Source organism: Pristis pectinata, chromosome 2, assembly GCF_009764475.1.
Source record: "Pristis pectinata isolate sPriPec2 chromosome 2, sPriPec2.1.pri, whole genome shotgun sequence".
Classification (NCBI taxonomy): domain Eukaryota; kingdom Metazoa; phylum Chordata; class Chondrichthyes; order Rhinopristiformes; family Pristidae; genus Pristis; species Pristis pectinata.
Window position 1 is genome coordinate 109,750,705 of NC_067406.1, and position 26,851 is coordinate 109,777,555.

Genomic DNA, 26,851 nt, shown 5'->3' on the forward strand with positions numbered 1-26,851 from the left:
CTCTGCTGTTTGCGATACATATACAGTATAAATGACTTGGATGACAATGGAAGGGTGGGTTAATAAGTTCGCAGACAATGCAAAGGTTGGTGGCGTTGTGGATAGCATAGAAGACTGCCAAAAGATACAATGGGATGTAGATCAGTTGCAGATATGGGCAGAGGAATGGCAGATGGAGTTTAATCTGGCCAAGTGTGAGGTGTTGCACTTTGGGAGATGCAATGTAAAATGAAAGTACACAGTTAATGGTAGGACCCTTAACAGCATTGATGTACAGAAGGATCTTGTGGTCCAAGTCCATAACTCCATGAAAATGGCTGCACAGGTTGATAGGGCGGTATGGTGTATGGCATGCTTGCCTTTAATAATTGAGGCATTGAGTTGAAGAGTCAGAAAGTTATGTTGCGGCTTTATAAAACTCTGGTTAGGCCACATCTGGAGTACTGCATTCAATTCTGGTTACCCCATTATAGGAAGAAGGCTTTGCAGAGGGTGCTGATTAGATTTACCAAGATGCTGCCTGGATTAGAGGGCATGTACTATGAGGAGAGGTTGGACAAACTTGGGTCATTTTCTCCGGAGTGACAGAGGCTGAGGGGAGACTGGATATAAGTTTATAAGATTATGAGAGGCAAGGACAGAGTAGACAGCTGGTACCTTTTTCCCAGAGTCAAAAAGTCTAATACTAGAGAGCATTCATTTAAGGTGAGAGGCGGTAAGTTCAAAGGAGATGTGCGGGGCAATTTTTGTTTTACACAGATAGTGGTGGGTGCCTGGAATGTGCCGCCATGGGTGGTAGTGGAGGCAAAATATAATGGAGGTGTTTAAGAAGCTCTTAGATAAGCACATGAATGTGCAGAGAATGGAGAGATATGGACCTTGTGTAAGCAGAAGGGATTAGTTTAGTTTGGCATTTAATTAATTGTTCAATTAGTTTGGCACAACATCATGGGCCGAGGGGCCTGTTCCTGCACTGTACTGTTCTATGTACTGAGGGGGAAATACAAACAATAAAACTGAAGTTACAGTATATCAGAAGTGGACAGCTTCTTTGAATATTTTAGTCACTGACTGGTCTATTGCTTTTGAGAGTGCTTCTTGCTTACAGGACAGTGCTAAACTATCTCTGGTGCCATGAGCCATACCCAACTGCAAACAATCTCTCTTTCATAATTCATAAATACACAACCTCCTCAATATGTGCTTTACATCATCGTACAGCACGTGTCCTGCCTGCAGGTGTTTTGGAACATTACCACAGCCACACAGTGTAAAACAAGAGCCTATGCAGCAATTCTAGCTGTTCACCAACAACTCAGCAAGTGCTGCTGCCATGACTCATGGAAGTGCCCAGTGAAGGAGCATTCAGCAAGGGGTCACAAATAAATTCAAAGCTACAATTGTTCTCGCTTTTGAAAACTGTTCTTTACAATAGATTAAAGCAAGTTTTGCTTTCTCTGGGCACCAGTACTCACTAAACCAGAAAGCTGTCTTTTTTTTTCCACATAATTCAAACCTAATTTCTATATTTGATGTAAAAAGGAACAAAGAGACAACTTGCATTCACTACAGGGCATTATCTCATATTTCATAAGGAAATAAAATATATTCTCATGCCATTTTGAATGATTTGCAATGTTATAATGTCACTGATATGTGTGTTTCTTTGCATTTTGTTAAAAATGTGCACTGCTTAGAAAAGATCACACCTAGCTGTGACACAGCAGAGATTCCTTGCCAGTAGTATGGTCACTGATACCGGGAGGGTCAATATCTAAACACCTGTAAGTAACTCAATCTGGTTATTGCCCCTGTAAAAACTGACCAGTTCACTCTCCAGTGTCCCACTCTCCCACTGAAGGTCAAAGGTGTCAGTGCTGGAAACATTGCTTTTTCTAGTACATCCAATAAATTGATCAAACAAATTCATTTACATGTATCATATCCGGAAGGCATTTGATATGGTGCCACATCACAGATTATTATGGAAGATAAAAGCTCATGGTGCATTGGTAACACATTGGCAAGGATAGAAGAGTGGTTGGCTATAACGAAAAGAGGCATAAATGTGTCTTTTTCAAGTTGGCAAGATGTAATGAGTGCTGAGCCACAGGGGCCTCAACATTTGACAAGTTATAAGAATGACTTGGATGAAGGCACCAAAGGTATTTATGCTAAGATTGCTGATGATACAAAGGTAGGTAGGAAAATAAGTTGTGAAGAGGACTTAAGGTGTATGCAAAAAGGATATAGATAAAGAGAATGGCAAAGATCTGGCAATGGAGTTTAATGCGGGATCATTTGAAATTATCCATTCCGACAGCAAAAGTAAAAGAGCATATTATCTATCTGATGAGATCGTGCAGAGCCCTGAGATAGAGAGATCTGTGTGTCCTAGTGCATGTTCTTCAAAAGGTCAGTATGCAGGTAGAACAAGTAATTAGGAAAGCTAATCATTTATTGCTCAGGGAGTTGAATACAAGAGTAAAAGGTTGTGTTTCAGTAGTATAGATCATTAGTGTGACCACAGCTGGAGTACTCTCTATAACACTGCTCTCCTTATGGAAGGGAAGATGTTTGTGTATTCGAAGCAGTTCAGAGCTAGTTTACTAGACTAATATCTGGATTGGGTGGGTTGTTTTAGGATGAAAGGATAGACAGCTAGGGTTGTATCTGCTGCTGGAGATTAAAAGATCGAGAGGTCACTTGATTGAAACATAAGGTCCAGAGGAGTCTTTACGAGGTGACTGTGGAGAGGCTGTTTCTTGTTGAGAATCTAGAACCATTTAAAAATAAGTGGTCACCCATTTGAGACAGATAAGGTGAAATTGTTTTTCTTAGAGGAGCATGAGTCTTTCGAACTCTGTTCCTCAAAAGGCAGTGGAAGTAGAATCTTTGAATATTTTTAAGGCATTTAGATAGACATTTAATAAATAAGGGGATGAAAAGTTACTGCCGATTGATGTGAATATGAAATGACGGTTCAATGCTATCAACCATATTAAATGGCAAAACAGACTTAGGAGACTGAGCGGCGTACTCCTGCTGCTAACTTGTATGTTCATATGAGTTGGACTTGAATGTGCCGGGTAAAAGTTCCAATTTTGCAGATGATACAAAGCTGAGAAATGTGGTGAACAGTGATGTAGGCAGACTGTAAGAGAACAAAGAATGAGTTGGGCAGACAAGTTCCAGTTGAAGTTTAATGTGGAGAAGTAAGAAACGATTTGTACGGAGAGATGGCAGAAAGATCATGGGATGGATTGTGCCGAACAAACCCGCGCTGCTGGACGCTTGCACGTTCCAAGCTGCAGCCAGTACATGCTGAGGGATGCGCTAAAGCTTACTGCAGCCACCACATTGGCTTTGTGGGGAAGAACCACAGTCTAGGGTCCTGCTGCCACTGGACACTGAGGGCCTCTCAAATGCTTTACATTGTTTAAGGAGGAAGCATGAGTGGAATTGTAAGAGAATGTGTTGAATTGATGCATCTGGGGGCTTGTGACAAAACAGTCATTAGACCCCACTACAATACCAGTCCATTGAATACATTGAGGTGCAGTGGAATTTCTGGGCAAGTATGTTTCAAATTAGTCAAGAAATTGCACTGTCAGACAATGAGTTGAAGCTACAGGGAGGAGGGGAAAACATGTACAGTTTACAGCTCCATAATAAAAGAAGAATGATTTCTAATTAAAGTTCTAATTAAAGCGAGGATATTTATGTAAACTACACAACTGTTATTTCACCAGCAAAATGCAATCAATGTAAAAAATAGGAGTATAGTTAGTGAGAGTAATGAGCAAGTAACTTGTCCTCATGGTCTTCATGGAGGAAATCTGAAAGCAAATCTGGAATATGTACATGTGTAGTTAAATGTGGCCATCTAGAAGATGGCAGTCATTGATTTCCTGCTCTCCCATATGGGACAATGATTTTCAGCATTCCCCACTGTCACCTGCAGACATTATTGAACTGATAAGTTCAGATGCACATCAATCAAAATCCAAGGATCTTGAAAATGTTCTTTTTCACTGTATTCAGTACACGTGACAATAATAAACCAATCTCAATACTTTGTTCCAGGTATAACTAAGTTTTAGTCATAATTTTTGATAAACAAGTACTCTGGCCTAGAAACATATTTTCTGTAAATAGATTGTCATAAATATTTCACAATTTCATACCTGCTTGATATAGTATTTAAAAATTAATGATAATTTAGCCTCCACCTTAATTTTATGTGTATATTCTAATCTTTATTTCATGCTCCATTAAATATTTAAAAAGTTAATTCATGATGTGCTTGCTGTGAGAATTCTTCAGTTGGTGATTGGCTGCCAAGTCTACTTCATGACACAATTGTTGCTGGACACCAGAGATCTGTCTGGTAGTAAACAACGTCAGGAAATGTCAAACTCACTGCATGGACGTCACTGGTTTTATTCAATATTGATTGTGATTGGTGGTTTTCATGGTCACTGAGCCAATATCATCAAAATCCTCATTACCAGTTCTGCCGGGTGTACACCATCCCAATTTGCTCATTATTAATGAGAAGATCTCACCACAATCTTATCAGAGGCAATAAATCCCACAACAGGTAAGAAAATAAATTATGTTTAAAATCATTGCCATGATTATGGCCAGCATGATTGATGAGGAAGTGGCCCAACCATCTCCCTTCAACTGAAAACGTTAATAAGATGGGTTCAATAAGGTCAAACACAACTTTGGGTTATATGACATCAATATCATAAGCTGACAATAAACTACCCAAGTTTGTGACATGGAATCCAAGTGCCTTGTATTGGTTAATGGAAAGGAAACTGATCAACAGAAAACTAAGCAGTAGCAGCTGCATCTATCAATGAAAGGAGAATTTGTTCTTCAGGTAGCATCTGTGGAAAGAGAAAAAGAGCTAATATTTCAGGTTGGAAACCTTTCATCACACGAAATATTAGCTCTGTTTCCCTCTACACAGATACCACCTGACCTGCTGAGTGTTTCCACTGTCCTCTTATTTCAGATTTACAGCATCTGCAGTTGATTGTTGAGTAATTGATTCTATCAGATTGATCTTAATGGACATCAGCACAGGATGATTCTTCTCCCCATAAAAGACATCATCTTCAAATGGACAAGGATTCTACCTCAATAAAAATCAAAGACTAAGATGGCAAGAATTTTTTTCCTGTTACATTGTTGCAGTTAAGCAGACTGATAATAAGAAAACAAATTTTATCATCACAGAATAAAGGAACTTCATCACTTTACAGGGAAGATTGGGAAATTGCAATCAGCACCTAAAACATTGCCGTGACTATTGCTGTAGAAACACCTGCACTGCAGAAGTCTTGGCTGTTGTTCTGAATTAGGCCAGTCTGTTACAGTGCGAGTTCCTCTCCAGAGGCTGTAACAGCATGAATTTCTCTTTCTAGTTCGTGCATTAAAAATCAAACTGATGAAGATATCGGTTTAGTTGCAATGCTTGCATCAGTATTGAAATTTCTCTCCCAAAACCTGCAAATACTATTATTTTAATACATTCTGTAAACAAACCAGTTGGTGGCACTTGTAATTATGCCAATGCTACAGTAAAAGTAATCTGATCCATCCCTAATGGCAGAGCAACCAGGGAAGGGACAGCTTCTGTTGTTCAACAATATGGTTATTAACTGAGCTGGTGGTCTTGTAATTGCATGTGCCAGCGTTCCTGATAGCTTGGTAAAAATATGTATTTGGATAAGGTAAGGTTCAAGGCAAGGCTGCCTTCTAAATCCACATGTACTTTCATTGAAAATTCAAATTAAGATCGAGAAGGTCAAGATTTGAACTTTAAACCTTTAACGTCCAAGTAGTTCATTTACATTTGGAATAAGATATTTATTAGTCACATGTACATTGAAACGCACAGTGAAATTTGTCTTTTTGCATTACTGAGAATGTGCTGGGGGCAGCCTGCAAGTGACTCTTCCGGCGCCAACATAGCATGCCCACAGCTCCTAACCTGTACGTCTTTGGAATGTGGGAGGAAACCAGAGCACCCAGAGGAAACCCACGCAGACACACGGGGAGAACGTACAAACTCCCTATAGACAGCAGCGGGAATTGAACCTGGGTCGCTGGCGCTGTAATAGCGTTACGCTAACCGCTATGCTACCGTACCGCCAAATGAATGAAGGTCCTAACTGATAAATAGTTTTTAAAAATTAATATAATTGGGCCTAAAATTTTAAGTGTTGAAAATTATCCTCAGGGCCAATAGCAACATCGGAAAGCTTTAACCCCAACCATAGGAGAACCCACAGACAACTTCAGAGATATGTCACCAAATGGTGTGCAGTAGGCTAGAAGCATGTCTGAGCTGTGGTACACACTGATTTTTGTGCCAGGACAGACCAAACTTTAACCAAGGAAAGAGTAAACTACTGCAAGCATTCTACAACGATCATTGTGGATCATGAGACTGAATGGGTTGGAATTTGTTGTGGTAAATTCTAAATAGCTGCAGCAATAATGTCAAGATTATTAAAGGTAACTAGTTTATAATCACAAGTGAAAGGTATTATGTGCTTCACAGCATACAATGAAGAATAAAAGTGAGTATTTGAGTGCAGTTCAAGGGATTAATGAGAAACATTGACAATTCCTTTCCTCTCCATAGCTGCTGCTCGACCTGCTGTGTTCCTCCAGCAGATTATTTGTTGCTCCAGATTCCAGCATCCATTACACAGACACGTCTACTTAATCCGGTTTTAACTGCCCCTTAACCACCACATTAGGTCATCCAATCTCACCCTATCAGACATATTCCCTTTGTTCCACCCATTCCCCTCCCCCAACTTCTTTGCTTCCTAAACTAACTTGTCTCTCTCTTTCCCAGTTTTGAGGGATCCCAGACCTTCTTCCAAAGATGCTGCCTGCCCCACTGAGCTTTTCAGAATTTTTTTGCTTTCATTTATAACTTGAACAGCCTTCTTTCCATTCAAAATAAACAAGTTAGTAACTTGTTTGAAGTCAATTTCACAAGAATGATAAAAATCATTAAACAGTGCACTAAACTCTAAGCACAGAAGAAATTCCGTGAATAATTTAATGGCTCTGGGATGCTGAACTACCCTTTGCAGCTTGTTGCTATTACACGTCTCTCATATTCTGATGTTTGCCTTTGTCAGGAGAAATAAAAAGTTAGTTATTCTTCTCATTACTTCAAAGGTTTTTTCAAGCATATCATATAAAATGCCACAGAATGCAGCACTGGGTTTATGGCCATCATTCCTGACCTATCTTGGTCTCTTTGCACTGAAAGGTGGGTGGGTTCCATGCTCTAAAAAAAACTTGCCCACCCAACTCCAACTTATTCCAGTGATCACCTTGACGATTAATCAATCCTTTTTCAGCACACTTTGGTGTAGTCGTTACAGAGGACTGCTGGAATGTAGAGTGGTGGGGGAACAGAAGATGAGATGAGATGAGATATCTTCATTAATCATATGTACATCGAAAAACACAGTGAAATGCATCTTTTGCATATTCTGGGGGCAGCCCGCAAGTGCTGCCATGCTTCCGGCGCCAACATAGCATGCCCACAACTTCCTAACCCGTACGTCTTTGGAATGTGGGAGGAAACCGGAGCACCTGGAGGAAACTCACGCAGACACGGGGAGAACGCAAACTCCTTTCAGACAGCGACCGGAATTGAACCCGGGTCGCTGGCGCTGTAAAGCATTACGCTAACTGCTACGCTTCCGTGCCTGCCCAATCATGACCCTGCCCAGAATCGTACTGGGGACCTTTTGCATTTGAGGAGAACTTGATAACCGCTAAGCTACAGAAATCACAAAGTAGGTTTTCAAACACTGGCCATGCTTTTACTCAAATGAAACACCAATAACCAGCAGCAGACCTTCTGCTGGGAACTCTTGTAGCATTTACCTATCTAAATCAACACGCAGGTAAGGCTTTTTAAAATGGTACACATCACTCCTACCTAAACCAGGCAGCAGGCTATTTAGCTGTGTGAGTCAAGGTCCTTTTGTAGGGCTCTGATTTAAGGTGAATGGGAGGAAGATAACTGTTCCCACGTCTGCAGGCACTGTAAGGTCGAACTTGCTGTGCTCCCTCCCCAAACGACTGCAGTGTTCTTCTAAGAAGATTTTTATGGGTCAACAAGATTTTTGTGTCCAATAGCCCTGACCGCACTTCCTTTTGATGTGTGAGGCAAAAGTCAAAGCCCAACACCAGGAAAAGCCCAGTAGTGATGATATCAGTGGTAAAAATAAATCAGAGGATTTCTGAATGGTGTTTTGTTTATTGAACAAAATCAGCATTTAGTAGTGGCATCAGTGCCAGGTATTACAATGCTTCCACACAGCCTAATTCTATAAAATAGCACTGCAGAAAGGAGCATTTCCTACAATGTTTTTAGATACAAACTGAGTTACATAGATTTGTACAGATTGCATTATTTATCACTTTACTGTGTTACCCTCATCTAGTGCAAGAATTAGAGTGTCAAGCTTCTGTTAAACAGAAATACAACATTGATAAGATATCTTTATTAGTCACATGTACATCAAAATGCACAGTGAAATGTATCTTTTCTGTGTTGAGTGTTCTGGGGCAGCCCGCAAGTGTCACCACGCTTCCGGCGCTAACATAGCATTCCCACAGCTCCTAACCCGTACGTCTTTGGAAAGTGGGAGGAAACTGGAGCACCTGGAGGAAACCCACATAGACACAGGGAAAACTTACAAACTCCTTACAGACAGCGGCCGGAATTGAATCCAGGTCGTTAGCACTGTAATAGCGTTACGCTAGCTGCTACACTACCGTGCCATACAGTACACTGCAGCTGCTATTGAAGGTACAGCAATACCCACCTCACTGCCTTCTAAGCATCTATTAGGGCCCCTCACAGATCGAGCTAGGTCTTGATATTACTGTAGTTTCCTTTTGTCCTTCAGCAAAGTGTGAGGACTTCATACAGGGGCCTAGAATTTAATGCAATGTTTCTGTGGATGGATTTTTATCAAAAGCATGACTGTTATACATGATTGCCTACCTCTTGAGGCAGTGGCATACCTCCAGGTCCTCCATGTGTTTGATGCCAAACATCTCCACCGATTTCTCCTGAAATAATTTACACCAAGCTATCCTGCACAGACAAAGTCCTCAAATGCTGTGGGTGTGTCCTGCACAACCAAAGGCAACCCAATGTTATGAGGCTGCTGCCAGAGTCTGTGTCACCCATCTTTGTACATGTTTCTAAAGGCAAACTCGCCTTCAATGGATTATTTCAGTAATTGCTCCCACTGTACCTGGCTGTCAATGTTTTCAGACCCTCTCGCACAAACACAGTCCTCCCCCCAACAGACCATCTCAAAGCCCACTTCATTGGCTCCCCGCCCTCCAATTTCTCTCCACTTTAGATCCATGTAATACCCACCCATATGTGATCCTCGTGACAATCCCAGCAGATCACTTCCTGGCCTCTGGTATTGGTATTGGTATTGGCTCTGCAATTGGCAACCTGATTTCCCTATAATAAAATAAATCAGAGATAAGGTCCCTGTCACCCATGGGGAGTTTCCCACAGGTTCCTTTCAGGCCACCTCTGATAAAGTATGGCAAATATGGCATTTTGATGTCCAATGCTGCAAAGTCAAGAAAGAGTGTTCTGGCACAGATGACAGCCCACAATTTGTATTTTAATGTAGAAAATGCAGGCCTAAGTTTTTAACCAATATACAAAATATAATTGGGCTAGAAATTCATTCACAATGTACTATTACAAACCATCCTAACATGGAGTAGAGCAACCTTGTGCACATTTCTAGGTGCCATGGAAAATTCATCTCTGCATTTCTCCCCAGCATTTTCTTTCCAGCATAACATTCCCAACAAATGATGTCAATGGTACTGCGACACACAAATTTGGACTTTCATCCTCACAGGTCTGAAAGCTGACAGTTCCTATTTTCTCACTGAATGCCCAGGTTTTATTAACCTTGTTTCCCCTGAAACTGTGCTATTTACAAGGCCAAAACTCAAACTGCATTCACTGTCCTCAGTGAGATCTGCAAGCATCTTGATCTCAAATACAGTCTCATGAGCGCACCTTCGCTGTAGGTCAATGTCACAGCTGCTCTTGGTTTCCTAGACTTGGGATTGGTCCAGATTACTGCTGCTGATCTCTGCCACATCTCATAAGTGTGATATTCACTCTTGCATTAGGAAGGTCATCCAAACTACTTCATCTACCACCTTCTCAAGAGCAGTTAGGGATGGGCAATTAAATGCTGGCTGAGCCTGCGAAGCTTGCATACCTTGCACGATTAAACAAAACCTTCAGTTCACAGGAGCCGGCTGAGCAGCCATTTAGCATTTGCCTACAGTCCAGGCATTCACTGATGACACTCTTGTACTTACAGGGACCTCCCTGGCAACCCTCCATAGCCCCTTCTTGCAAATGACATGCCTCCTGTAGGTACTATTCTCATAAACCCTTGGAACACTGATCAACGCACCCCCAACCTGCTCCAACTTTCAGATGACCAATTTACCAATAAACAATCCACTGAGCAGTCTGAATCACCACTGGCAAAGCACATTCCAGTTTCTAATAAATTGCATGTTATTTTAAGGGCAGTTTTTAAATTTTTATTCATTACTTAGGGATTTTGTTTCACTGCCAAAGCTAACATTTATTGTCCGTACCCAACTGATCACAGGAAGATGGGAGCGAGCTATCACATTGGACCTCTGTAGTTCTTCTAGTGAAGCTGCTCCCACTATGCTGTTGGATGGGGAATTCCAAGATTTAGACCCAACACCAATGAAGGAACTATGATGTACTTCCAAATCCCAGTCATGTGGGATCTGAAGAAGAACCTGTAGGTGTTGGTGTCCCATTTGCCTGCTGCCCTTGTCCTACTCGGTGGTGGAGGTATCAGGTTTAGGGGGCATTGCTGGAGTAGCTTAGGCAAGTAATTGCAGTGCATTTTACAGATCATACACAATGCAGTGCTTGTGGTAGAGGAAATAAATACTTGGGGTGGTGGATGGGGTGCCAATCAAGTGGACTGCTTTGTCCTGGATGGTGTCGGATCCAGTCATTTTCAAATCTGCAGGTTCTTTCAGGAGTCCAAGAATGGGTTGAAAACAACTTGGTGCTTCACAAAGTTTTACTGGAAAAGTTTAAAACAAAGGAACAGTCACAGAGCACATGGCACTAGCTTTACTACTAGGAGATGAGCCGAGACAAAAGGAACTAAAAATGATCTAGGGCTGGGGGGTGGGGGGGTGGGGGGGTGGGGGTGGAGGGGAAGAGAGCAAGAGAGAGATTAACAAAAAACACCTTTTATACCTGAGATAAGAGGGATTCCTTAGCTAACAATAGTCCAATCAGAAAACCTATTAGATACCTGTGGCAAAACCAACCAATGAGAAAACACATATTCACCTGATGGATGAGCCAATAAGCTAGGAAGGGCCATTCCTCGTGCAGCCACTTGAGGTGTATTAAACACTATACATGTTAAGAAACTACTTAAAACAGTCAAATCCAATAATGGCATTGAGCTTCTTGAATGTTCTTGTAACTGCAGGCAACTGGAGAGTCAGTCCTTTCATGAGCTGACTGAAAATACTACACCTGCTGATCCTCATGTTGACAACTGCAAGAATTTACTCGTAGGAATGCCACAGTGAAAGTGACAGTGCCATTTTCTGTGTGGAGTTCCATGAGGAAACAGATTAGAAGCAGGAGGAGGCCACTCGGACCCTCGAGTAGGCTACCTACCTCGCAATTAAAGCTTTCATTTATATGTGGCTTTTACAAATGGCCTCAGGTGAACCTGTTGCCAAAAAAGTGGCATGGAGAAATTTCTTGGCTGTTGTATTTGGAAGCACAAGGTCAAGTGATTTTTGATTGATGATTTCTTGGCCCTGAAGGGAAACTCGATGGGCTGCAATTATATCAAATCTGAGAAGACCCATTGAAGAGGAGCTGCAGCTGGGGCCTTCTCCAGTATTATGTGAAACTAGCAGCAGTATTATTTTATCACTTGCAAGGTCCAATGTATTATGCATGATAGTGTAATTCTCGCACAGTTAGATGTATTAGGGAAATGTGTTTGTTTGCTAGACCGAGTGCCTACACTGCTCAGGTCACTCTCACTCTCAGAAATTTTACCTCATGGTCCTCACAGCCTGTCTCTCTGATTCTGCCGATAGATAGTCTATGTTACAGCTCACAGCTGCATTGCAGAACTCAAGGAAAACTCTACTGGCAAGGTGGGGAACCTTGTATTTTTGATACATGCAGCTTTAACATTTACACCTGCAAGAGGTCTTTGGCTGCAGTGTGGGCCTTCCATATTACTGGCATTCCTGGAGGCACACATATCCTATAGACATCTCCCTAACAACATCCTACCATGAACATTAACTCTTTTATCACTTACCTTTTTCTAGTTTACCTACACAATTCTCATCCAATTCATGAGGAACCACTTTGCTTCTGGTGAGATTTCTGGCCCCTGAAATTTGAGGGGGAACTTGCTGAAGATACCTGGGGGTGTGGTGACTGTGATCCCAGTTTGGAACAGTCTATTCATGGTGTGTTTTGTAGAGTTGTGCAGTAACCTTCCATGACTGCAGACGTGTCTGACCCTTCAAATAACATCCAGTTTGAACTTTCAGTTTTATTAGAAACTTGAGTGTACTGTGCCAGTCGCAATTCAGTCTCATCAGAATCAAATTTTGGGCATTCACTACTGTTGATGACATTCGGGCAAGCTTGATACATCAATGAATAGAATTCACTAATTCAGAAACATGTACAAAATCACAAAATCGATGCCTTCTGGACTTTGAGGCATTGCAGAGTCAGATTTCCAGGCCTTTATTCTATAAATTCCTGAAAGGTATCTGGTATCCACAGAGTTATCATTGAAGCATCCAATACAGTACAGCCATTAAATGTTATCATACCATGAAGTCTGTTTGTTTGAAGAGTTAACTGGAGGCTAAATTGGATAGCACGAGAATGCAAGCACTTTTACTACCTTAGGAGAATGAGTCTTTTACCCAGTTTAGTGATCTTTTTCCAAATATCCCTGAGCCACATCATGTCTAAAGTCATAGAGCATCCCAAGGCACCTCTAAAAAGTAAAAGCACACAAAGACCAACATTGAGATATGAAGGCAGGTTGGTTAGAAGAGGTAGGTTTTAAGAACAGACTTATGGCAAGAATAAATTGGAGACATTTAAGAAGGGAATTAGTTCTTCATTTAGTTTTTTTAAGTTTAGTTTTAAGTTTTTTTTTAGTTTAGTTTTAACTACAGTTAGTTCCTAGTTCTTACAGCCTAGATTGCAAATAGCTCAGTGATCTATGATAGTGAGCAAAGATTGGAGAATACTCATGAGTCCAGAGTTAGAGGAGTTCAAGAGTCAGACGTGAATGACAATGCTGGAGGAAGCTACATAAACCTGGAAAGGCAAAGACATGAGAACTGAGCTATTGTTAGACCAGGAGTTATTGTCAGTGAGACAGGGTTGAAGGATTAGGTGTGAGTTAATACACTGGGCAAAATTTTAGAAGAACTCCATTACTGAGAGTGAAAGATGGGAAGCCAAGCAGAAGAGCATTGGAATAATCAGGTAAGGAAGTAACAAAGGCATAGATGAGGATTTTGGCAGCTGATGAGCTGGAGCAGGGCAGAGGCACCTCATATTGCTGAAGGCACAGTCTTCAATGAGCACAAATCCTATCTGTAAGCCAAACAGGATGCGGAGGTTGTAATAAATCCAGTTCAGCCCCTGAGTCACCTGAGTGAGGAAAGAAGTCAATGACTGGAGAAAAAGGTTTGTTACAGGAACCTATGACAATGGCTGTAATCACAGCATTGCATTCTTAAGTAATTATTTTAAAGCCTGCCACTGAATCCTATATGGAAACTGTTGGAAATTCTTAAAAGCCGTTTCTGGCATCCAGCACATCCGGAAGATGCAACAAATTCTACTGGGATATTGCTGTTACTTCCAAGCCCCTAGGTGCATTTAGAGCTTCTAATCTTCACTAGCACTTACTGAAACTGCATTTTTCTGCAAAATTGATTTTCAAATGAAGTTTTGAGAAATGGAAATGAAGATTGGAGTGTCATAAAATCATTGTATTTTTATGTCAAGATGTTGTCTGTCTATTGTAGGTGTCACTCAGTGATCCTATTGTATTATGATTTCCTTTGTTTCTCTCCTTTCTGTCATTTTGAGTCAACTTGGCGATTTCCTCCCACTGATTCCTAACACAGTGTTTCTTGACATGTGACAGCAGCAACACTGGCAGTTTATGTTGTTAAAATAGCTGTCTTCTCTGATGAGCGTGTAACTGGAGACACTGCTAATAATGCTGTCACTTGAAGCTGCAAGCAGCGAGGTGACTAAACGGTACAGCTCGTCAACATTCTCGGTATTTGTAGGACAGGTTAATGTCCACAATAAAATGATCCACACATTCTACAGATTACCTGTCATACAAGCAAGTAGAATTCCTGTGAGCACATCTATCAGTTCTCACCATTTTACTAAATCCAAGGAATTCTAACAACAGAAAATCTGGAATAGCCCCTCTCCATGGCAATCACAAATTGCTGCCATTAATATTTTATTTAAATGTGTATGTAATCTGCTGGATGTAGTGAAGTCTACACCTAATATGATTGTGTAATGATGCAAATGATGAGATCGGAAGGCAGTAAGACAGAACATTCAATTTGGAAAAATGACCAAAGGATTTATATTACAGAGATGTGCTGCCAAGTTGTTCTCCAGCATGTTAAACTCAATTTTATGATTTCAACAAGTCTCTTAGTGAAAAGTCGGCAATCCTCTGTGTCCAGATTGAGTTAGTGGTCATTGAATGTATCAATACCTTAGAGTGAAATAAGCACAGAAAAGGGTTGATAAAATTCCTTTGTACAATGGTCCCATTGGTTCAATGAGATCATCAGATGGAATGTTTCTTTGTTATGTCTGTTGACATAACTAAACCTGGTTCATATAAACTGGATAGCCAAATTTGAAAGGTGAAATTGAAATACCTGGCTCAGGGGTTCTGGCAAAACCTAAATGATGGCTAAATATGAACAGGACCAATGGGATTAAAGTAAACTGACTTACATTCTGGGAGCCTTAATGTCATGTTCTTCTAACTGTACTAAGTAGTTCCGATTTTCCTTAGATTTATGGAATGTGCACGCTTTTTGCTTTTTGAATGTCTTGCAGAATGTTGCATTGCTGGTCTGATTTTGCTTTGCTGAATTGAAAGGGAACACAATAACCTTGTTACTCAGCAACACCCTCTGTGTTGGCAGTCAGCCAGTACTTGCAACTGATGTTTCTGTCTCAGAGTCCGATAATGATGGACTTCAATACCACTGTAGTACTTGAACACACCTGGGCTAAGACATCAGTGCACTGCTGTGGGAATGCTGCAATGTCAGTAATATTGTCCCTCAAATGACAAAATATTGTATTTAATATAATCCCTTTTACAAAGCAATACTACCTAAGGCACTTCACGGGAACTTTATCAAACAAAATCTGATGCTAACATTAGAAGATTGACCAAGAGCTTGATCAAAAAGGTAGATTTTAAGGAGCATCTTACAGGAGGAAAGTGTGTGGGCAGACAGCACCATTGTCGAACACTTTCACTCCATCCGCCGCAACAGCCAGGATCTCCCGGTGGCCAGCCATTTTAAGTCCACTTCTCATTCCCACATTGACATGTCTGCCCATAGCCTCCTCTACTGCCATGTTGTGGTCAGACGCAGGTTGGAGGAGCAACACCTCATATTCCATCTTGGCAGTCTCCAACCTGATGTCATCAACATCGATTTCTCGAATTTCCAGTAACCACTCCTCTCTGTTTTCTTTCCCCCGCTACTTTGTTTTCCTACGGCCCCTTCACCCCATCTCTTTCCCCTCCTCCTGCCCTGCCCACCTCCTTCCCTTTATTCCATGGTCTGCTGTCCTCTCCTATCAGATTCCTTCTTCTTCAGACCTTTGCCTCTTCCAGCTATCACTTCCCAGCTTCTCACATCATTCCCTTTCACTCCCCCCCCCACCCCACTCACCTACCTTCCTCATCTCACCTGGACTCACCTATCACCTGCCAGCTCATGCTCCTCCCCCTCACCTTTCTGGCTTCTGCCCTCTTCCTTTCCAGCCCTGATGAAGGGTCTCGGCCCAAAACGTCGACTGTTTATTTCCCTCCATAGATGCTCCCTGACCTGCCGAGATCCTCCAGCATTTTGCGTTTATTGCTGTAGACAGGCAGCAAGGTTTTTGAGGGAATTCTAGGACTTAGGATCTTGGAAGCTTCAAGGCTCAAAGTTCATCAGTTAAAAAGCAGTGAACACAAGGCTAGATTTGGATATCACCAGACACCTCAGCCTGTTGTAATTTAGTGCATGGTAAAATAGATCGTCAGGAACTAACAAAGGCACAGACAAGGTCTTCAGCACTAGATGAGCATTTTGAAACAGGAGTGCCAATTGTGAGTCGGGTATTCTTGCAGAGGTAGAAATAGGAGATGTTGACATTGACATATGCTGGATCATTCCCCCCACCTCCCCCCTATAGCAAATAAAACACTGAGATTATGAACATAAAATATAATGTTCCATCTACTCTCTCAAATGGAATCAAAAATTACTGTGGCACTATTGGAAGAGAGTTAGGAAACTTCCACAAGTGTCCTGTCCAATACTTCCCCCCCCAAGTTTAACACCAGATAAAACCAATTATCTGCTCATTCATTCCATAGCTGTGAATTGGCTGCTTTGTCCACCCTCTTATCATGTGCCTATAATTTAGAAGGAATCAATTGGCTTTAATGTTATTTGGGACTTCTTGAATTTGTGAAAGATATCTTACAAATGCAATGTTGAATGGCAAACCGCTGTGTAATATTTAGGTTAATGAGCATATGTATCTATCTCCTTAGCACAAATCTTTTTTGTTAACAAGTACTGTATGTTAAGGAAATTGTTCTAAAACTCTAGCATAAATAGTAGAATCTCTAGAATGTGTGGCAGTTAAATATTCTTTGCAAAGAATTTCCATTCTCATCAAGCATCAGTCAAACAGATTGATTCTGACACAGATTTTCCATCTCCTTTATTCCCGTAAGCAAACAGTTTGTCATGGGGTATATCCGAGCTGCAAAAATAAAGGAGATCACTGATCTTAGAGCCCAGACCATTTTGCACAAAAGGTACATTTTCAGCAGTAATTTCAAACAACATAAGTAAAATCTTAATATATTATTTGAGTAATATTAATTGGGCATCCCCTTGGTTTTAGACCATTTGTTCTTTTTCTACATTACTTATTCACAGGCTGATATAAAAGAGCTATTCTGGTGCTTTCATTGGAAAAGTCTTTTCAAATTTGATGCATAAAAGGATTATGTATTTGCAAACCTTCAAGTTTTTGAATAACCATTAAACTGATGATAGAGCTTTCTGCAGTAGGTTCAGGCAAGCTAATACCTTGCAGCAAGTGTGGAATTAGGAACAGCAGGGTTGCTTTATAATATTCTTGCAACTTTGCTTCTTTTCCTCATACAATCTTCAATGGTTTGACACAAGACAGCTGAGATTGCAATTCAGGAGATAAGTGTCCTTCTACCATCACACACCTAACACAACAACAGTAAATATTTATCTATCTGCCTTTCTCTGGGTGCCTCTGGATTTGGAGCTTCACCTTGCAGGAGTCTAAAAGAGGCACACTTGCACATTGTTAATAGTTGACTGGCTCATTGGCTAGTTAACAGCAGCCAATAAAAAGTAAGGGGCAAGTAGAGTGGCCATTTTGGAGTGGGGAGCTGAGGCTTTGGTGAGAAGAGGCAGCAGCTAAGGAGTTGGTGATGGAGCAAGAGCAGGAGATTTGAAAAGAAGTGAGTTTTGTTGCTTGTGAGTTTCACTTGCAGGAATTTAAGAGGTAAGTCAGCTAATTGTTAGTTAATAGGTGACTGGCTGATTAGCTAATTATCAGCAGCTAATAAAAAGTTAGGGTCAAGTGGAGCAGCCATTTTGAGAGTGAATATCAGCCTGTGAATACCAGGCTTCAGTGAGGAGGGTGAACAACACTAAGGTAAGGCTTATTCATTTTTTGTCTCTTTATTTTCCCTAAAAGCTTTTTGCTCATGGCAGATGAGCTCAGACCTGTGTCATGCTCCTCCTGCACAATGTGGGAGCTCGGGGGGGGGCTGCCAGTATCCCTGATGACAACATGTGCAGGATGTGTGTTCAACTGCAGCTCCTGACGGACTACATGGCAGCACTGGAGCTGCGCATGGATTCACTTTGGAGCATCCATAAGGCCTAGGGAAAGATAGGGAATGGGTGACCAACGGGTAAAACACTAGCAGGAAGGTAGTGCAGGAGTCCTTTGTGGTCATCTCCCTCCAAAACAAATATACAGCTTTGGATACTGTTGGGGGAGATGGCTCATTGGGGGAAGGCAGCAGTAGCCAGGATCATGGCACTGTGACTGGCTCTGCTGCACAGGAGGGCAGGAAAAAGAGTGGCAGAGCTATAGTGGTAAGGGATTCCATGGTAAGGGGAATGTACAGGAGCTTCTATGGCTGCAAATGGGACTCCCAGTTGGTGTGTTGTCTCCTGAGTGCAAAGGTCGGGGGTGTCTCGGAGTGGCTGCAGGGTGTTCTGGAAGGGGAGGGTGAGCTGCCATTTGTGGTGCATGTAGGTACCAATGATATATGGAAAAAGTGGGATGAGGTTCTACAAGCCAAAATTAGGGAGCTAGGAGATGGACTAAAAAGCAGGACCTCAAAAGGCAACAATCTTAGGATTACTACCTGTGCCATGTGCTAGTCAGAGCAGAAATAGCAGCACAGTGAGGATGAATATGTGGCTTGAACAGTGGTGCGGGGGGGGGGGGGTTCCAGATTCCTGGGGCATTGGAACCAGTTCTTGGGGAGGTGGGACCAGTACAAACTGGACAGTCTACACCTGGGCAAGACCAGGATCAATGCCCTAGGGGGATTGTTTGCTGGTGCTGTGGGGAGGGTTTAAACAAATATGGCAGGAGGATGGGAATCCATTCAGAAAGACAGAAGCAGAGACCAGAGCAAAAGTTAAAAACGAGAAAAGTAAGAGTAGAGTATATAGTGAAGTAAGAGGGGAAACAGTATTAAAGTAAGCTAGCACAAAATATAGAAACAGATAGTGAAAATTTTTATATTTATTTAAAGTGGAAAATGGTGGCTAAAGTGAATGTAGTTCCCTTGGAAGATGAGAATGGGAATTAATATTGGGTAACGTGGAAATGGCTGAGGCCTTGAACAACTATTTTGAGTTGGTCTTCACAGTGGAGGACACATCTAATGTGCCAAAGAGATATTATGGATGTGATGGGAGGTGAGGACCTTGATACAATCACTGTCATTAGAGGTAGTGCTGAGCAAACTAGTGGGCCTAAAGGTAGACATGTACCCTGGTCCAGATGGGATGCATCCCAGGGTACTGAAAGAAATGGTGGAAGTTATAGTTGAGGTGTTTGTGATAATTTACCAAAATTCTCTGGGCAGGTCCTAGCAGACTGGAAGACAGCAAATATCATGAGGTTGTTTTTTTAAAAAAAAGGATGTTGGCAAAAGGCAGGTAACCATAGGCCAGTTGGCTCAACATCTGTGGTTGGGAAGATATTGAAGCTATCATTAAGGAAGAAATAGTGAGACATCTGGATAGAAGTGGTTCCATCAGGCAGACACAGCATGGATTCAGGAAGGACATGTCCTGTTTGACAAACTTACTAGAGTTCTTTGAGGATATAACAAGCACAGTGGATAGAGGGGAACAGGTGGATGTTGTATACTTGAATTTCCAGAAGGTGTTTGCTAAGGTGCTGCATAAAAGACTTATCCATAAGGATACATGGAGTTGGGGGTAAGGTATTTGCATGGATAGAGGATTGGTTAACCAATAGGAGGCAGAGTTGGGATACATGGGTGTTTCTCTGGGTGGTGAGTAGGGTGTTGTAGGGGTTGGTGCTGGGCCCACAACTGTTCATGGTATAGATTAATGATTTGGAAGAGGTGACCAAGTGTAGTGTATCTAAGTTTGTTGATGACACTAAATTGAGTGGAAAAGCAAATTCCGCAGAGTATGTGGAGAGTCTGCAGAGAGGTTAAATGAGTGGGCAAGGGTCTGGAAGATGGAGTATAATGGTAAATGTGAGGTCATCCACTTTGGAAGGAAAAATAGATGATCAGATTATTATTTAAATGGTGAAAGATTGCAGCATGCTGTTGTGCAGAGGAACTTGAGAGTGCTTGTGCATGAATCACAAGGTTGGTTTGCAAGTGCAACAGGTTACCAAGAAGGCAAATAGAATGCTGGCCTTCATTGCCAGAGGGATTGAAGTTAAGAGTGAGGAGGTGATGCTGCAACTGTACAGGGTACTGGTGAGGTCACCTGGAGTACTGCATGCAGTTCTGGTGTCCTTACTGGAGGAATGATATACTGGCTTTTGAGGCAGTGCAGAGGAGGTTTGTCAGGTTGATTCCAGAGATGGACGTTAGCCTATGAGGATAGATGAGTCACTGGGACTATACTTGTTGGAATTAAGAAGAATGAAAGGGGATCTTATAGAAACATATAAAATTATGAAAGGCCTAAATAAGATAGGCAGGAAGGTTGTTTCCACTGGTGGGTGAGACTAGAACAAGGAGACATAGCCTCAATTTGTGGCAATAGATTAGGATGGAGATGAGGAGAAACTGCTTTTCCCCAGAGAGTAATGAATCTGTGGCATTCTCTGCCTGGGGAAGCAGTAGAGGCTACCTCATTAAATATATTTAAGATGGTTAGATTTTTGCATAGTAGGGGATTTGAGGGTTATGGGGGGAGAAGGTAGGTGGAGCAGAGTCCATGGCCAGATCAGCCATGATCTTATTGAATGGGGTGCAGGCTTGACAGGCCAGATGGCTGACTCCTGTTTTTGCTCATGTTCTTATGAAACAAATTTCCAACATGGGCACTGCAATGCCATTGGTTGTGAAGGCCCTTTGACCATTTTCTTTCGTTGCAGAAATGTTGCACTGATGCCTTGTGAGTACGGTCATCTGGACTACCAACCAGCAACATAACATCCACTGTCAGCCACAAAATATGGATATGATTGTTCAGTACTCAATCACCTGTCCCTCATAGCACTGCATGAAACAGCCATTTAAAATACAAAATATTGCAGGACAGAAAAGCCACCTGCCCTGCACCCTCATGTTCATGTTCACTGTCACTCTGTGCTCCATATCAGACTCCTCTCACCCTATAACATTTATCAGCACTTCCTTCAGTTCTAAAGTCGCCCATTTGTTAACTAGCTTCCTGCTAAATGGACTTATTTATGCTACATGCCAGTGAGTTCCATGTTCTCACCATTCTTAGTAAACACAGATTCATTTGTGACTTAGATTTATTTACACTAATGGCCTTTAGTTTTGGATTATCCCACAAACTTGAATAATGATTTCTTTAATCTATCAAAAATTTGGAAAATCTCATTGTCATCTCTTGCCTTCTCATTTCTAGATAAGTGGCAGATTAGTTGTATTTTCCCTACAGTTAAATTTTTTAAATTGTGCTTTGTTTGATATAGAATTGAATGAAATGGAATAGAATATTGTGTTGTGTAAGACAAAGCTTAAGAAAATAGTAATATGTTTTAAATGCAGAAGTCTATTAGTTTCATGTATTCTAATGTATTAATATTACTGTAATGTAACAGTTAACAGTAAGATGAAGTCTGTAAAGCAAATACAACATGTATTAATTCTATTGACATGGAGTAAGGTTGCAAAGCATAATAATCAGTTAGGTTGTCATAATACCACCTGCAAAGAATGTGCTGAAACAGAATTGCATTTAAAATTTGCAGAATATGGAATTCAGGGCACTAATTTAGACTGGGGGACTGGTGTTTGAAGCAGACTGATTGCTTGTGACAAAGCAAGTTCATTAAATCTGTCTGGAAGGTTCTAACAAAATGTAATACTTGAAACATACAAGGCTAAAACACTGATTAAATGAGAGAACAAAGGGGTTAAAACATTCAAAGGGTGTTACAAGCAAGCACCACTTGTGACAATTGTTGACAATTAGTATATGGGTACCATTCAAGGAGTGGCTCAGACTTCAGACAATAGCAAGATGGTGCTGGAGTGTGGTAACTCATTGCAAGCTGCTCTCTACAGATTTACTCATTACCCTTACTATAATCATTCTACACTTAAATTTAAACTGTCACTAACTATTACTAATAATGTTCTTTTAAATGTTACAGGGCTGGCAATTGTCCAATCTCCAGGAACAACTACGAAGCAGACCTGACTCCTGGACCCAGAGGGAAACTAACAGTGCGGCCTAGGACAGGCCCATCCATGTGGAAGCCTCTGCAGGGCAAGGAGACATCCCCACAGCCCCCATGGTGGAGACCCAACTCCTGGACCCCAATGGAGTGCTCGATGCCAAACTGACTTTACTGGAGTGCCCGACACAACTGATCAGTAGAGGACAAGTCCTGATGTCCAACCCGATGAAATCGACATGACACGAGGCCGAGACCTGACCTGACCCAATGCGAGGCCCAAGGCCTGACCCTATGCAAGGATGAGGTAAGGCCCAGCTGGGGCACAACCTGGAGCTGAGTCCTGATGCTGAGGGCACCCCCCCCCCCCCCAAAATGATCCCACTTACCTGTTGAGGCAGCTCACTCCTCTTCAGGACACAAACCTGTGTGGCAGCAACAACTTACCTCGACAGCAGAATCCATTCCAGGTCTTCCAAGCTTACCTCTGTCCAGGTGGATCCACTCTAGGTCTTCAAAGTCTAGCAAGAAGTTACTTACCATCTAGTCCAGGGGAATCCACTCCAGGTCTGACCCTAAACAATAACTTACCTGGTGGCTCCACTTTGGGACTGAAGAGTTGCTGCTGTGTATCTTGGAAATGTGGCAAGAGGGCTGGGCTGTGGGTGAGGCTGAAATAATGTGGATACAAGACCCCCCCCTCCCCAGCATACAACTAGCTAATGTCCAGTCCATTGAGAACAAAGTTGATGAACTAAGGGCAAGAATAACCTACCAAAGAGAACTGAGGAACTGTTGTGTACTATGTCTCACTGAAATGTGGCTTACACCTGCCTCACCTGACTCTGCTATTCAACCCAAGGGCTTCTCAATTCATCGAATGGACAGTACAGTGTCCTCAGGCAGAATTAAAGGTGGAGGGGTCTGCTTCTTTATAACTCGTGGTGCTTGGATGTGATGGTCCTGGCGAGCTCCAGCTCACCCAGCCTGGAATACCTAATGAAGTGTTGACCATACTATCTGCCAAGGGAGTTTGCTTCAGCTATCCGGATGGCAGTCTACATCCTACCACAGATGGATGTGAAGCCTGCACTCAGTGAGCTATACTCTGTGGTCAACAACATTGAGAGGATACCCTGAGGCCCTCTTCATTATCACAGGTGACCTCAATCAGGCCAACCGAGAGTTGCCAAAATACTACCAGCACATCTGCTCCACCAGGGGTGCCAATACCCTTGACCACTGCTATACAACCATCAAAGATGCCTTCCAAGACACACCTTGTCTTTGGGAAATCAGACCACCAGGCTGGGCTCCTCCTCCCTGCATACAAACAAATGGGAGGATCCAGTACAGAAATTCGTGCAGTGCTGGTCTGAGGAAGCAGATGAGCTCCTATGTGACTGCTTTGAGACAGTGGACTGGTCCATGTTCAAAGACTCTGTAAAAGATAACAATGTAAGGGTTAATAGTGTGCAGCTATTCTTTCCATGGCAATGATATTGCCTCAACCATGAGGTGACCAGAAGTTATAACTGTAAGATGTCCAGGTGCTTGTGAGAAGTTTTTAAGACATCTTGTTTTGCTAAAAGCTTGCTGTAAGCAACTGCCTTAGTATGTGCAACTTCCCACAGGTTTCCCATGGATTGGGTATAAAAGAAGGGACACTAACCAGTAAATCTGAGTGGGGATCAGTACAAAGCTCAGGTTACACTGTTAACTCTGTATCCTTCACTCCTGCTAGTGTTAAACTAATAAAGCATTAATTGTATATTCTTTGGTTCTGCTGTTGTCTGATTTATTAGTGTGGGTTGACTTTCACATTAGTGTAGTTGGCAGGATCTTGCTGGGACACCTGGATATCTCCAGACTAAGTGGCAGGCAGCATTTGGAAGGCTAACAGGAGAAATAAAGGTGCCTTCAGACCCCTTGTGTCTGACTTCTAAGTTGCCCTCCAGGAACACTGGTCCCTCGTCTGAGGTTGATCTGGTTCCCTGCCAAGATCCAAAAAGAAACAGAACAGATTCACAGGTAGGAGCATCTTATTTTTAAGAAAGTCATATGGTATGAAAATAAATTTCATATGGTATAAGTTTGTTCAGAATTAAAGTTCATTTGGAATTGGTTCATATGGAATAAATAAGGTTGTTTGGAATAAGTTTGTTTGGAAAACTGTAGTACTACAGAGTTTGTTTGGAAATAGTGTTCACTTGGAAACAGTCTGGGTTAAATTGTAATTCTACCTGAGGCAGTGAGGCCAGGATAAATTGTGATTTGGACATCAGACATCTAGTAGAATGGGACTGAACCTAGATAAGTGATGGGGGTGCCCCGGTGCAACAAGTGTTATTTGCACCCAGAACATAAACAGTATCAACAATTGTCAGCAACATTAAAAGATTAGGTAATGAAGAGTGGAAAAGACACATTAAGGAATGGAAAGAACAAGGCTTAAGAGTGGCAGAAGATAAGAGTAGTTGGAGGGATAATGCATGAAGAAGAGGGATTGAGTTTCGTACAAAGGGTCACCCAAAGACTGGGAGGTGTTAAGGCTGAGTATAAATGGTATGACAACCAAGAAAAGAAGTGCAGAGATAATGAAGTCCAGGTGCAGCACCAATTGATTAATAAAATGGATAAAGGTAATAAGATTGTTAATGACCCAAGGGACCCATTGTCAGGCATGGTGACCCTATTCTTGCAGAATGATGAGGAATTGGAAAATTCCCTGTGGGTGAGACCACTCCTGTATGCCCCCCCCAGGGACCTCAAGTTCATCACATTCCAGCACTACTGGCACCAGATTGAGCACCCTGCAGTGCAGAGCAATTACCCCAAGCTCAGCCTCCCACTAGAGATGAGCAAGAAGTGGGAAGGGTATCTGAACATGTGAAAACAGACCCCTGAGCAAAGAGGGAGGAAAAACCCTGATGCTAGAATGTACCATTTGAGTACCCCCATCCCTGAGCAGCTGTTCGGGGCCAAGCATATACTGTGCAGATTTGTACACCATGGAAACCCCAAGAGATGTTACTAATAGCCCATCATGCCCCAGATAGAAACAGATCCAGTTGAATTTGTAAATTATATATGATCTACTCAGACCATGTACAGGGCAAAACCCCAAGGTCTTTTCCCTCATGCCATATTGAATCCTGAAGAGATTAGTAAATGGAAGGCAGCAATGCTGCCTCCTGGAGGAGGTGGTCCTATTGCTACATATGATTTGGCAAAATGATCAGAATCAACAAGTTAATATTATGTTGATGGCCCTCTTGGAGAGTCTGAAAAGACCCATTGACATGAGTAAGGTTCTGGAGTGTAAACCTACTTCTAAAGAGAAGCCCAAGAATTTTGGGAACATGTTACTACAGCATATCAGACATGTGCTGGAGATCAGGCATACAATAATGGACAGCCATCTGCCCAATTTAATGCCATTCTGATGCAGTGTCTCCCAGAGAAAACTAAGGACTGACTTGGTCTGGTGTGATAATACAAAGGAACAATTCTGCAGGGCAGTACTGGTTTTTTGGCCCAACAATGTAGAGGAAATTAGACCATCAACCAAGCCCTGTATGAAATATGTTTCCCCTATGGGCACCAATGGGAGTCTATGACTAGGATGATTGGCCATATCCCAGCAGTGATGATCCCCCAGGAGGACCCTTTACCACCAACAACCCCTTCAGACAGTGACCCAAGTTTGCAGGAAGGGCTGCCATTAATAGCAAAAGGGGGAAGTGAAGAGCCCATTGTGATGAAGGTACAGGGAGTCTCTCTTCCATTTTTTGATTGATGCAGGGTGACCTTATCCACCCTGGATCAGGAACTCTTGGAGAAATATGGGTTCCCTGTAGCTACTTGTACTGTTCAAATGTCTGGACTGGAAGTTAATCTCAGACTACGCAACCACAGCACCCTTACAAGCGACTTATGATTACGCTACCCATATGTAACCCTTCATACAGGGTACTGCTACAGTGATAGAGGCTGCAGCCTTCCATCATCCTCTCTCTCTGCACAACAAGCTGAACTTTTTGCTCTGACATATGCCTGCATCAAAAGAATATTTCCCTTAACATTTACATGGACTCACTATATGTATCTGGGGTTGCCCATGACTTTGGTGCATTATGGCAGCATTGTGGATTTTTGACCTCCTCAGGCACTCCTATTTTTAAAAAAATACTACACTTGTGTTTAACTTGCTAGTGCCTCTGTCCCAACCTTCCCACTTGGCAATAATTAAGTGTGATGTGCACACTAAAGTCCAAGACCCCATTTCCCTGGGAAATGCCTTTGTGGATGCTGCTGCAAAGGATGCTACTATCCAGGGACCCCTCTCCGTCTATTCAGATGGAGACAGACAACTCTTGAATAGAACGGCCCTGTGTGACATGGGGAGTGTAGAAAAACTTCAGAGGGACACTTCTGCAAATC

General features: G+C 42.1%; 1 protein-coding gene across 3 annotated transcripts in view; it reads right to left on the reverse strand.

Moving 5' to 3' along the window:
* Window positions 1-26,851, reverse strand: part of marchf1 (membrane-associated ring finger (C3HC4) 1) — a 398,492-nt gene that overhangs the window by 288,719 nt on the left and 82,922 nt on the right. For 2 of the 3 annotated variants that reach the window (XM_052041683.1, XM_052041691.1), the window contains one exon: window positions 23,689-23,849. The exons of the other annotated variant lie outside the window; for it this stretch is intronic. The gene's annotated coding sequence lies outside the window, so the exon portion shown is untranslated. The remainder of the gene's footprint in view (window positions 1-23,688; window positions 23,850-26,851) is intronic. 3 annotated transcript variants of the gene reach the window in all.